The sequence below is a fragment of the Oryza glaberrima genome, chromosome 12, assembly GCF_000147395.1.
Source record: "Oryza glaberrima chromosome 12, OglaRS2, whole genome shotgun sequence".
Taxonomy (NCBI): Eukaryota; Viridiplantae; Streptophyta; class Magnoliopsida; order Poales; family Poaceae; genus Oryza; species Oryza glaberrima.
The window spans coordinates 19,907,595-19,922,951 of NC_068337.1; positions in this window are offsets into that span (position 1 = coordinate 19,907,595).

Here is a 15,357-nt window from a genome sequence, read left to right on the forward strand (position 1 = left end):
GAGAAATAGGCTTATACAATGGCATTTTTAGGAAGTTGCGCTTGTCGATGGCATTTCTGGGATTAGGGTGCTTGTCGATGGCATTTTATGGATTTTCTCTTACATTTATTACGAGGTAATTTATGCCTTATAACAATTTTCATCATAACTCGGTGATAAATTGGTTCTAAAAAGAAGGCTAAACTTCACCACGTACTAGTGTTTGGATCCAGGGACTAAATTTTAGTCTCTGTCATACCAGATGTTTGGACACTAATTAGAAGTATTAAACATAGACTAATAATAAAATTAATTGCATCAATGAGAGCTAATACACGAGCCAAAATTTTTAAGTCTAATTAATCCATAATTAGCACATGTTTACTGTAGCATCACATAGGCTAATCATGTATTAACTAGGCTCAATAGATTCGTCTCGCGAATTAGTCCAAGGTTATGGAATGGGTTTTGTTATTAGTCTGCGTTTAATACTTCTAATTAGTGTCCACATATCCAATGTGACAAGGACTAAAATTTAGTCCATGGATCCAAACACCACCTACATGATCCCATTCGGTGTTATTTTTATGCCATGGTAGTAATATGTGAGTGGATAATTTTGTAACATTTCTTTTTAAGATATATTTTTTGTTGTTTTTAAGACATTTCTTTTTGAATGAAGTTTACCCATGTAAACAACCTTTGACTATTCCCAAGATGTCTCTTGGCATTGTGATGAACTATTCAGATTGGCTTAATTTGATGATTATGATGCAGAATTAATGATCCTCCAGTTGCCATGTTAGCTTCATAGTAATTACCTTAAAAACACTCCTGGCCTAGAAATTTTTAGTGTTTAACAAAAATAAAATAAAATTTTTGGTGCTTTCAGCGAGGAGTGCAGTAGCATTGTCCTCTCAACTATAGATGACCAAATAGGCCGCCCGGCCTAGCACGGCCCAGGCCCGACCGAACCTGGGCCGAGGTCAGTCGAGCCGAGTCGTGCCTGTCCACGGGCTGCACACACGGCTTAGGCACAGCCCAATAAGTCTCGGGCCATGCCAGACCAGCCCGAAGGCACGACAGCTCATCGTGCTTCTTCATAGAATAAGTCTATTTTTCTCCCCTCATATCTTTGGGCTGTGTCTTATATGGTTGGAATAAGTCTATTTGGTATCCCTCTTTTCTTTGGGACGTGCCTTCTATGGGTGACCTATTTTTCTTTGATCGTGCCGTGCAGGGCTAGCACACCATACCAAGGCATCGGCCCAGACATGGTCCAACTGTCGGGCCGGGCTGGCATGGGCCCGACATCAGTCGTGTCATGCTGTGTTTGGGTCGGGCCAAATGACCGGATCATTGTGCCTCGGTCCTTATTACTAGCTAGTACAGCTTCATCGGGGAGTAAATACAGTGGTATTGACAAGATATATATGTGTTAGTATGCTCGGATAAAACGAGAGACCATATCGAGGGAGGAGATACAAAGGCAAGTGTGATCTCTTCCATGATAGTATTTACGTTTCTTATACATGTAAAATATTAGGGATAAGAAAGTTAAAGAGGGCACGAAAATACTGAGCGAGAGACCAGATGCATGCTACTATATAGTGACATATATGGGATTGGGATGTTTCAGGAATAAAATGAGTAGCACTGGAGTGTAGATTTGAGTTCACCAACAGAGAGAAGGAGGCAACATGGAGCTAACTATATCATGTTGATTTGTTAGTTATCATCCTTATGATGTGCCACGGCTCTGTATCACTACCAAGCGAAGACATCACGTCATTGGTTTCCCTGCTGCTTCAGCAGAGAATCTGCTGAAGTGTGTTTTTGGTTCAGGAGATTCTTTTGGAACATGTCACATAGATTATGTTTTCCCATAATTATATTGCCATTACAACTTACTGATAGATTGATATTGATAAAATGGAACAAACTGTATTTTGATTGTGCTCCCGTGGTAACAGAAAATTGAGACAGTAATGTTTTTAGTATTTGATACAGTCTCTCCCCTTTGTTTCCTTCTTTTCCAAATGTATTTTTTGTTCATCTTAAATTGAGTAGTATATTTCTTCGGTTATCAAATTCTAATGAGATTATCATTCAGTAATCACGCAAATATTAAGGGCTTACATGAAAAGTTTAGGCAAAGTCAACTTTTCGCCTCCCACACCATACGTTAGGGTGATCTTAAATGTGTATCTGTTCTCTATAATACATGATCTCTAACAAGAGGTAGACCCAGGACTAGCTCACGGCCCAGACCAACCCATGGAGAATATGACCTTACATGGTGGAAAAATATCTATCCCTGTGAGCCTCCAGTCTCCAGGTGACCAGAGGACTGGGTCCGCCCCTGTCTCTTACCCGTTGTATCCGACAATAAAATCTTTTAAAAATCATAGATGCACTTATTTTTTAAGACCAATCACAAATATGACTTTCTTTTATATGTTTAACAGCATCATGCGCTCTAATCAAGACTTAGCGCGGGGGAAGATGAACTCGCCTTTGGTGAAGCTGCTCTATACTCTTATCATATCAATGCAAAATAGAACAAAATGAGCAAGATGATCGACCAACCCAAGGAGGAAAAACAAAGAAAAAAAAAGCGGTAAACAAGATGAGCAGAATAGAACAGTGAATTGGGAGTAACAGATCCAATCTCCATCTAGAAATAGACAGAACATCACTCACTGATTGTCAGTATTCACCTCAATGAAATGCAAGTAAGTTTTCTTACAGAAGAATTATGGAGTGCAGGGCAACTGTTTCAAAAGTAGCATATATCTGTACCTCTTAGTGTTTGCACATAAGATTAAATAATTACGACCAATAAGTCAAGTTTGGAGAACAATATATGTAATATGTCCTATAGTGCTCTTCAGACATGTAGGCATTGCTTAAAGTTTTTGACTGAAAGCATTGCTTAAAGTTGACAGAGAAATCTGGCATTTGAATAAATGTCTCTTCAAATTTTTTCTAAGGTAATTTATGCTTATCACAATTGTCAACCTGCGAAATGAAAGGGGATTATCTGCAAAATCGTTTTTTAACAGTGCTCGTCACACGGTTGGTCAGCAGCTTGCTCTAGCACAGGGAGATGGAGGAAAGGGTGGAGGGGGCAGCGACGACTAGGGTTTTCACCCCCGAGCCACCCATGCAGGGCTTGTTCGGCAGGAGTGGGAATTTTCCCAGGGGAGATACACCCAGGTGGGGGGATTGGGTTAATCCCCTCTCCCAATCCATCTGCACTGAGGATTTAGGAACGTACTGTGACTGTTTGGATACGGGAGAGTGGCGGAGGGATATTTCTGATGTGAAGTTCAAAATGTAAATAACATTCAGGCACTGCAGCAGCCATGTCGCTTAAAATTAAAATATTACGGAAAAATTCAGAATTTAAATAGTATGACAAGGTCAAAAACTAAAACCTACAGAAAATTCGAAATACTGTAAAGAAAATAATAACAATTCTGGAAACTAACTTTTATAAGTCTGAAAAAATAAAAAAGGACCAAAAAATAACTACATAATTCAGTTAGTAATCACTCCAGTAAACTATTCCAGAAAATCTCACAAGCTTTTAAAACAAGCAGAACAAGTAATTAGTGCTTGCTACTGCAAACATTTGATTTTATGACTTCCAATTTAACAATACAACCTTTAGTGGGAAACAACTCGACAAAATCTGTAGTTTGACATCAACTGGACTAAATCTATAGCAGTTGACATCATATACTAACCACAGTCTACACATAAACTTGCATGTAACATTGCTCTGTTAACAACACAAGGTCACAAATCTATTTCTTTTAAAGTTGGCGTTCCTGTCATTCCATCTCCATCCGATGAGCACCTTCATCACTGCCAGGGAAAAAAATGTGACCAGATTAGGACCTTAGTAACAAGTAACATGTAGAGAACAGAATTATATTACTTGAAGCTAAATCATCTGAACTAGCTTGCTAAAAGTTCCCTCTAGTAACAGCACATGAGATGAATAACAGTAGTAAACAACTCTACCTCACAACACTTCCCAGTGACGACAATAGTGAAAACTTAGTACTACAAACTCATGTAGGATAGGAATGCATCTGCTTCTGCCCAACACTTATTTTGGGACGGAGGGAGTATAAATTTGCATAGTTTAAAGAACAAGATTATTTTTTGGTGCTTTCAGCTAGTATAGTACTACATGCAAGTGCATGCTTCCTCAATACACAATACATGCATCCAACCTCAGAAGTACTAAGACTTTATTTGGGAGTAAAAGTAAAAAACAGTAACACAAATTTTGACAAGATATCTTTTGGCTTAGACCAAAGTACTCACGAGAGCAGATGGAGAGTGGGGAAATGAGATAAAAGGGCAAGTGAGGTATTGAGGTCTCTCCCACAGACCACATGAGAGTTTTTACACTTCTACATATGTAAGTTACTAGAGAACAGAGAGTTCAAAAGAGGACAAGAAAATACCCTCCCATGAGTATTTATCAATAAGAGATCCAATGCTTAACATATGTGTGGTTACATATATGGGACTGGGAGGTTTCAGAAATAAAATTAAGGAGAGATGAAATGAAGTTTTCTGTATCCCAAAATCAAAAGGTAGTAAGCATGAAGCTTATGGTGATGATTTACTAGCTTCTAGCTATCAGCTCTCGGATCTGACATAGCTGTTCTCTGATGCAACAAAGCGACGAAGTCAAGTCGTTTGTCCAACAATTTCTTGAAGCATGTCTGGTAGATCGTGTTCCCATAATATAATTGATATTACAACACTTACTGATAAATTGGTTCTTATCAAAGGAAACCCTTGTACTTTGATTTGTACTCCCGTGTAACAGGAAACGTTATTTCAATATTTTCCAGATGAATTTTCGATTCGGTTATGGAATTCAAATGAGATAATCATTTCATTAATTGAGAAACTATTAAGGGGCTTATATGAAGTTCTGGCAAAATCAACTTTCATCTCCCTACCCCTGGTCCTGATTTCCTGAATGTGTCTCGCTGTTGTCTATAAATGGATGCAGCCATGCAGGTCTCTAACTCCGGTAACAAATTTTATTTGGGAAGTTATAGAGGGTGCAAAATGTTCCTGTGACACTGGAGGAAGAGAGATAAGAAGGCAAGCAACGTTCTCACACAAGAGAGAATGTGCAATCAAAAGATATGTGCTAGTTTTCATGTCTCCAGAATTTCGAAAGAACTTTAGAGAGCTCAAAAGAAGAAAAGCATTTCATGAACAGATAATAATGTGAGATGGATTCAGTGCATGCTCATGGTAGTTTTCAGGGATGAACTTGGGATTAGGAGGCATTGGGAGTAAAAGGAGTGCAAATGATAGATGACCAACTTTTGAATTCAAACAGGAGTGTGCATGAATATATGTATGGTTTACCTGTTTGTTCTCAGGTTCCTTTATAATTTAACAGCCTCATGCCTTCTGGTCAAGACTTGGCGTGGATCAGGGCATTCTCACCTTTGGTGAAGCTGCTCTAGACTCTAATCATATCACTGCAAGTGAGTGCGATCAACCAAACCAATTCGGAAGGAAAAATCAGAGAGAAAGTGGTAAACAAGATGAGCAAAATAGAACGGTAAATTAGCAGTAAACAGATCCAATATCCATCTAGCAGTAGACAAACATCAAGTCATCAATGATGTGGTATTCACCTCAATGAATAGCAAGTAAAATCTCTTACAGAAGAGCTATGGAGTACAGCTGTTTCAACAACTAGGAAGGTAGCCCGTGCGAATGCGCGGGCATGCGTCGTACGCTAAGTTTGAGACAGAACATATGCCACGATTTCTCTGTTGTTTTCATTGGCATTAATTGTTTTTATAATTTTCTAACCTATTAGCTTTATATTACATCATATTTAAGTGATATTTATAAGCAATTATTTATGATCTTCTTCATCATTTGAAAAGAAGGTAGACTAATTTTCTTTAGAAAACATGTCACCGAAAGTAAAAGTAAGAGTAAATTAAAAGTAAGGTTTTTTTCTAAATGCATATATATTATCATGGTTTATTAGAGTATGAATTAGGTGGGACATGAAGCTCCGCTAAATTCTATATAGTCTAATATGATTGATGTAGTTTGAGAGGCTGTCCATCCATGAACATTTTATGTAGAGTGGGTAAGAGGTTCTACACAACATAACATGAATACAACAATGATAAGATATTATACATTTTGTTTAATATTTTTTAATAAAATAAATGGTCAAACATTATAAAAAATAGAAGAAAGTAATATATTTTTATCTTTCTCTAACATGGAATATCTTAAATCAATGATTGTTGAATTTTCTTTTGCAATCATACTCAGGAAAATATGCAGTGATGTGGACAAATCTCATGCGTTCAGTTTCGGATCCAACGGTGATTTTTAGGTTTCTACTACGTATGTGGTTTGCACTGTATATTTTTTTTCCATCATACTATACGTAGGTAAGTTTGTTTTGGGTTTTGTGCTTTGGGCTATAATGTTTTTCCCCCGTGAACTGTACGTACATGGTGTACTTTACGTACATACGTATTTTCTATCATACATTTTTCCCGGTGAACTTTACGAAAGTACGCATTTTTTTTTCTCATACGTGGACGGAGATTAGGAAGTAGAGATCACTTTTTTATTTTTTAAGTATGATAATCTAATGATCTAAAATATTAGGTCTATCAATGTAAGTAAAAATAAATATCTATAATTTTCTCTAATTAATTAGAGTGTCATGTTGTGATGTAGGAATGTTTGCAGAGTACCACATGATGGATAGGTAGCGTTTGTAGAAAGTTTAATAAACTTTTAGTATATAATAGATACATGGAGACAAATGAGTCTGTAACACCCTGAAAATTTGACCAATAAAAGCAAAACTCTAAAAATATGGACCTTCGAAAACTTTTAAATTAATTGCATCATGCCGATCTTATTCGCCTATTTTATTTGGATTTGATTTCGAAGTTCATTAATCGTGAGTAAAGAATAGTTAATTAGGAATAAACCCTAGAAGTAAATTGGTAAAATAAATATAATTTAAAATAAAGATTAGGTGTGGATAGAAATAAATAAAATATTATCACGATCATATTCGTATCAATTAAATTTAAATGCGATGGAATAAGAATTAACCCTAATTAAAAATTCAAATAAATTATACAAATAAAATATGAGTAATATTAATCTAGGGTGAATTCATTAGTTGAGATAATACAAATATTGAGTAAACTTCATTTATGCAAGATTTAGAAATTATATAATCAAATTTATATGGGAAATAAACTAAAATCGGGATAAATAGGAAACTACACTGTTCATTATGGCGTAGGTGTTCGATGCGGTCCCTAGCCTTCCCCCTCCTCTCCCACCTCTGCCCCTAGCCGCCCCGAGCCCGCGCCAACGCGCCATCGCCGCCTGCCGCCGCGCGCCGTCGCCCCGCACCGCGCGCCACCGCCGTCGCCGTCGCCGCCTTGAGCCCCATGCGCCATCGTCGTCACCGTCGCGTCATCGCCTCGCACCCCGCGCCCCTGCCTCGCCGCGCGCCCGTCCCATATCCCATGCCGCGCGCGCCTCGCGCCCCGAGCCGCCGCGCGCCGTCACTTCACCGCTGCCGCGCTGCGCCGCCATCCTGTCGCCCCACGCGCCCACGCGCCCCGTCACCGCCCGTCGTGTCGCCGCCCGTCGCGTCGCCCGCCCATCGCGTCGCCGCCCCGAGCCGCGCGCCGTCGCGTCGCCCGTCTCCTCACCACCCCGCGCCGCCGCGCCGCCGTCGTTTCACCCCTCCCCCTCCTTCTCTCCCTTTTCCCCCTCTCTCCCCTATAAAAACCCCGGCCCCTTCCCCCTTCTCCACCCCACTCCATTCCCTCCTCCTCTCCCTCTCCCCTTCTCCATGCACCGCCGCCGTCGTGCCGCCGCGCCGCCGCCCTCGTGCTGTCGTGCCGCCGCTTTCGTGCCTCTGCGCCGCCGCCCCAGTGTGCCGCGCCGTGCGCCGTCGTCGCCGCCGCCGCCGTCGGTGAGCCGCTGCCCCCCCCTGTTTGTCGCCGTGCCGCCGGGTAGAGAGAGAGCCGAGAGAGAGAGAGGAAGGGAGAAGCCGAGGGAGAGAAAGAAGAAAGAAGGAAGGAGAGAAACCGGGAGGGAGAGAAAGAGAAGGAAAAAGAAAAGAAAAGAGAGAAAGAGGAGAGAAAAAGAAAAGAAAAAAATAAATAGAAATTAGAGGGAGATTAGGGAAGTTTAGAAAATTTAAAATAATTAGAATTTAATTATAGATTAATTATAGTCGTAGAATTGCAAAATTTAATATAAATTATGGATTATTCTTGGTAATTTCTATAAGAAATCAATTCGCGGTAGTAATTTAGATGTAATTAATAACTAAACAAATAGATGAATTCTTATAGATTATTATAGATTATTTTTGGGTAATCTCTATAAGTAATCGATTCACGGTAGAAATTAGGATTTAATTACTAGGAATTTTAGCCGTGTATTATATTTAATCGTTTAGTCATAGACTAAATTAAATCGTACAATATTATAAGATAGTTTTAGGATTTTGTCCGATATTTAGCTCGCGATAGAAATTTCTAACCTATTATATGGATATAATGCTCGGGTAGATTAAATTAAAAACTTATGGTAACAAAATATTTATAGCCGCAAAAATAGTTTAGGATGTATAAATCGAAATTGGGTTTGCCCTAGTTCGCGAACAGTAAAGTTAATAAAAAAAAGAATCGACTTTCGCATTCGACTTCCATTTGGATTTATTTGGATTTTTATTTGAATTCTAACCGAATTCAAATCAATTTTCGCACGTAACTATAGAGCCCGAGGGAGTTGCGGATCCAAGTGAAGGCCAAGACCCGCAAGACTTTGAGCAAGGCAAGTCATCACTATTCCTTGAACATGTTGATCCAATTTGCAAAATTATTTTGTTTACAAATAAAGTTACATGCAATGATAAACATCCTACTTGTGATTATGCCATGCCTTGATTATTGTTTACCCTTAAATCCTTGTAACCATGATTTACGTATAAGTCCCTAGTCAACTATGACAAATGCTTAGAAATGCTACTCTAGATTTATGCATACTCATATTTATCAAAAGCTATATGCTTGGGCAATTACCTTTGGGAAGGTAATTGAGATGCGGCATGTGGAGATATGAGCGCCACATTGCCATGATGTTGATGACATGATTTGTGAAAGGAGAAATAAAATTAAACAACTGTTTTCGACTGGGGCGGACGGAGGATTTGGGTGGTATCCGGAAAAGGCTAGTACCGTCCTAGGTCAATTAAGGACCGAGCCATGAAGTTAAGCATGAAACGACCCCCGTACAACCGCACTTCTCGTATGGGTATAGACCTAGCGGAATAGATAGCTGAGCGGAGGCAGTATCCATGCATAGTGGTTTCTTGATGTGTGAGGCAGGGGCTCTACGGTGGGGCAGCCATTGGTAGAACCGCGAGCGGGTGTCTACAGTGGTGTCGCCATCGGTAGGACTGCCATGAGAGAATTTAAACATAATTATAACTTAATGCATGTGTGAGTCTTCCCTTCCCGGGTGCGCCAGAACTCCTCTCACTGCTAGAAACCGTGTACGCCTAGAGTGCATGAGGATGTAAAGTTCATGGGGCGGGTACTGCCAATGCGAGGTTATCGAAAAGCTTTGCCGTGACGCGTCTCATGTGTTGGGACGAGGCTCATGTGTTGGGCAGTCGTGGAGTGCGGGTAAAGTGTACATCCACTGCAGTGTGAGTAAACCAAATCTATTCGAATAGCCGTGCTCGCGGTTATTGAGCACCGGGACATGTATTACACTTAGCTAGACTCTAAATTCTTAACTTGTGTGGGATGGGATATTGCATGATGATTTCTATACTGATGGAGCCACTTCCTGAGAGGCGGGAATGTGGACGTCCTCAGAAAACCATGACGACTCAATGGCGGGAAGCTATCCTTGGGATCACAATGGATAGTGGACAGAACCGTCATTGTTTAATATGAACACTGGTACTAAAATTTGATCAGTCTGTGCTAGGTCTTAGGCTTGTGAAAAGAATTACAAAACTTGCTTTGCGCAAAAGAACCATAGCCATCCTTTGAATACCCCTATCATATGCATTGTTACTGTGGTGGCTTGCTGAGTACGGTTGGTACTCACCCTTGCAATATACAAACTTAATCAGAGGTCAGAGATGAAGCTTCGGAGGATCCCTACGCTTACTACCAGGAGGGTGATGAAGACGATGGCGCTCAGTAGGTCTTAGTTACGGTCGTTGCCTGTGGCAATGGCGTGCCGCTGCCTTGACTCCGCTGCCTTACCTACTTCTGTTTTTGGAATGTATTCCGGACCGCTCGGTCCGATGATTTAAGACTATGCCTGCGGGCTTATGATGTAATAATTCATACTAGACACTCGTGTATGAGCACTTGGTATTTCAGCTATGAATTCGTGTGTACCAGACTACTTGATCCAGGGAAATGGTACTGTTTACACGATTGATTCCTGTTATAAAAACGGGGGTCCACAGTTTAATAAACTTTTAGTATATAATAGATACATGGATTATAATATGTTAGTTATCTAATGTTTGATTTTAATTAATCTTAAACTTTGCTAGGTAGAAAATTAAAAGATGGAAAGTATATATAACATATGATAGGAGACAGATGGAGGGACTGACCTATGTATGTTAGGTAGGTGATGATGGGGAGAGGATGCCTAGGAGGTGGGGGGAGGCTAATGGGCGATCGATCGCGCCAGGGGGATCGCCCAGCGATCGGTTGGCCCCGCCTCCCCCTATACTCCTCCCTCTTCTCCCCCTTCCTTCTCCCCTTCTTCTCTTTCTACTACAGTACACCATACAAATTTTTTGAAAAAACAAAAGTTAGAAAAATTTATGTACAGAAATACTATATATAAAAAAATTTGAATTCAAATTCAAATTTGAATCGGGTATGTAAACTTTTGACTAATAAACTTTGGGTCTATAAACTTTAGGTGTATAAACTTTAGATGTATAGAAATACTATATATAGAAAATATTTGAATTCAAATTCAAATTTGAATCAGATATAATTCAAATTCAAATTTAAATCGGATATAATTCACATTCAAATTTGAATCGGGTATGTAAACTTTTGACTTATAAACTTTGGATCTATAAACTTTAGGTGTATAAACTTTAGATGTATAGAAATACTATATATAGAAAATATTTGAATTCAAATTCAAATTTGAATCAGCTATAATTCAAATTCAAATTTGAAACGGGTATATAAACTTTTGACTTATAAACTTTAGATCTATAAACTTTAGGTGTATAAACTTTAGATGTATAGAAATACTATATATAAAAAAATATTTGAATTCAAATTCAAATTTGAATCGGATATATAAACTTTTGACTTATAAACTTTTGGTCTCTAAACTTTAGATGTGTAAACTTGAGGTGTATAAACTTTAGGTGTATAAATTTACTAAAATAGAAAAGTAATGCGGTGCCAAAAAAGGAAACCAGGTGGAGGGAGGGAGGGGGGAGGGGATCGATCGCTGATCCATCCCCTGGGCGATCGATCGCCAAACAGGATTTCCGTAGGAGGTGGTGGGGAAGGGGTGGGATGGGATTTATGGATGGGTTGTTGGATTTTGTTTAAAGATTGATCTAATGGTGAAATAATTTCTTCGATTTCTTTATTTATTAGAGCGCTAAGCAACGATTTAGGAACATTTGTAGAAAGTTTAATGGATTTTAAGTGTATAATAGATTTAAAAATACAACAGGATCATAAATTAGATACTCCCTCTATCCCATAATATAAGGCATGGTCAAAGTTGTCACGGTCATCAAAACTAATCTTTAGCTTATAATTTTTCATATACTATAAGTTTTGTAGTAACAAAATTATAAACATATGAAAGTAAATTTAAATCTCAATCTAATGATATATTTTTAACAAATAAAATTTATTTTATATTATACTAAGTGTTATTCTTGAAATATGTGCGTGTCTTATAATGTGGAAAGGTAGGAGTATATTTTCTTTTAAAAAATTAAAAGATGGTTTAAAGAACGTTGATTGGATATTTTATAGTTTTTTATTATAGATCTTAATTTTACTACATATTTATATTTGTGAAGTAATATATTTTATTTTTGTATTATAAAAAATAGAATAGACCGTCAATTTTTTTTCCTTCGGGCAGCAGAAGGAAAGCTTCGTTTTCAATAGTAATGTACTCCGTACGTACTCAAGTTTTTGTTTCCAATCATACGTACGACGTACGTACGTACCTACGTAGGGAGACAGCAGTCATATTTTTATCATCATATATACAGTCGGAGGAAGTTATTATTTTTTAATAATAAATTTAATCTAATGGTGTAAAATAACGGGTCCACAAATTAAGCGAGAATCAACGGTACGGTTAGAATGGGTCCATCAATTTAAGTAAAAATCAACAGTGAGATTTAATAGTGCCATGTGGCGGTTTAAGAGCGTTTATAGGAGTGACACATGTCACATGGCAGCGCTAGAGCGTTTGTAGAAAGTTTAATGGACTTTTAGTATATAATAGATAGATAGATATTATGTCCCATAGTGCTCTTCAAACATTCCTTGTTTAAAGTTGACAGGGCGCTCTGGTTATTTGAACAGATGTCTCTTCAAATTTATTATGAGGTAATTTATGCACTATCACAATTTTTTGGGCATAACTCGGTGATAAATTGGTTATGATCGAGGAGAAGAGTAAACTTCACCACAGGACTACAGGGGCTCATTTTGTGTTATTTTTATGCCATGGTAGTAATTAATCTGAGTGGATCATTTTGTGACATTTCATTTTAAAAGATACATTTCTTTTTGAAAGAAACTAGTTTCATTTTGAAAGAGACATTTCTTTTTGAAAGAAATTGAGCGCATGTAAACAACCTGTGACTATTATCGGGGATCTGTCTTGGCATTGTGATGAACGATTCAGATTGGCTTAATTGATCTCGGTCAAATACATACGTCAAGTGATACAATTGCCCCGAGAACACTTACTTCCTAGAAATTTTAATTGTTTAGTAAATATAAAATGAAATTTTTGGTAGTTTCAGCGAGGAGTGAAGTAGCATTGTCCTCTCAACTACGTGCATTCAAGCTCAATAGCACAGCTTTATCTGGGAGTATGTGTCAGTATGCTCGGATAAAACCAGAGACAGATCGGGAGGGAGAGGCAGGAAGAGAGATAAAAAAAAAAGGAAATGTGATCTCTCCCACAACAGTATAGTTACGTTTCTTCTACATGTTAATAATTATTATGGATCAGAAAATATTTATCATTCGAGAGACCAGATGCTTAACATGTGTGTAGTTATATATATATATGGGATTGGGGGGTTTCAGTAACAAAAAGGAGCACAGGAGTGAAGATTTGAGCTTGGTAGCGAAGAAAAGGAGGCAGCATGGAGTTAATTGTATCGTGGTGATTAGTACTCATCATTCCTCTGCTATCTCTTGTATTACAACGAAGCGAAGACATCTCGTCATTGGTTTTCCCTGCTGCTTCAGTGGATTGTTCTGGAACATGTCAGACTGACATGATTGTGTTTTCCCATAATTGCCATTACAACCTACTGATAAATTAATTGCTGCTTTTCGTAGGAAACAAAATGTTTTTTTTTCTCCCGTGTAATAGAAAATTGAGACAGAATTGTTTTCAGCATTTGATATAGTCTCTCCCGTTTATTTCCTTCTTTTCCAAATGTATTCTCTGTTCATATTAAATTGAGTATTGTATTTCGATTCGGTTATCTCAAATTCTAATAAGATTATCATTTCACTAATCGTGTAAATGTTATGGGCTTATATCAAAAGTTTAGACATAGTTCACTTTTTGCCTCCCCAATCATTGGGCGATCCTTGGACTTCTCTAACAAGGGACGGACCAGGACTGGCCCAAGGCCTAGAACAACCTATGGAGAATATGACTTTGCATAGTGGTTACATGGTGGAAAAATGTATATCTCCATGAGCCTCTAGTCCCAGACCTCAGGCAACAGTCCAGGTGCCCCGAGGCTTGGGTAGTTAGGTCCGCCCCGGTCTCTTACTCATTGTACCTGGCAACAAAATTATTTAGGAAATTATAGATGTTGTTGTTTCCTTGAGACCAATCATAAATATGTAACTTTTTTATGTATACAATGAAATTATAAATTCATCCGTAATGGACTTAATAGCTTCATCAATGCATGCATATATCCATGCTCAAGTGGACATCTTACTTTGCCCAGCAAGAGAGATAAGAAGGCAAAGTGTGCAATCAAAATATATGTGCTAGTTATCACGTCTCTGATGTGAAGTAGAGCTTAAGTAGACAGATCAAAGGAAGCAGAAAAGCACATTTCATGAGCACGAACCAGTTTGAGATGGATTCAGTGCGTGTTCATGGTAATTGGTAGGGACAAATATGGGATTAGGAGGCATTGAGAATAAAAGGAGTGCGACGATGAAACAGATTACTTTTGAATTCAAACAGGAGAGTGCATGAATATATATACCGATGATTCATTGCCTCCCAGCTAACTTTATAGTTTAACAGCATCATGTGCTCTAATCAAGACTTAGCGCTGGGGAAGACGAACTCGCCTTTGGTGAAGCTGTTCTAGACTCTAATCATATCGATGCAAGATATAACAACTTGAGCAAAAGGATCGACCAAACCAAGGAGGAAACACAAAGAAAAAAAGCGGTAAATAAGATGAGCAAAATAGCACAGCAAATTGGGAGTGACAGATCCAATCTCCACCTAGAAATAGACAAAACATCACTCATTGATTGTTGGTATTCACCTCAATGAAATGCAAGTAAATTTCCTTACAGAAGAATTACGGAGTGCAGGGCAGCTGTTTCAAAAGTAGCATATACATGTCCCGCTTAGTGTTTGCGCACATGAGATTAAATAATTACGATCAATAAATCAAGTTGGATCAATAGTTAAAATCCTCAAATAACTTAACAATTATGATGTAGATTGATGTTCCACCTTCCATGTTAGTTGGATACATTATTTTACTTTTAACAAAAACAAAATTAAATTTTGGTGCTATCAATGATAGTGTTGTAGCATTGTTCTCTCTACTACATGCATTCTGACTCAAAAAACAAAAAGAACTACATGCATTCAAGCTCCATAGTACAGCTTTTTCTGGCAGTAAATACAGTAAGATTAGCAGGATATATGTTAGTTTGCTCATATAAAACGAGGCCATTGAGGGAGAGGTTGGAACAGAGATAAAAAAAAAAAGCCAAAGGAGAGTATACAGTTCTACATGTAAATTATTAGGGAATTCAGAAAGTTAAG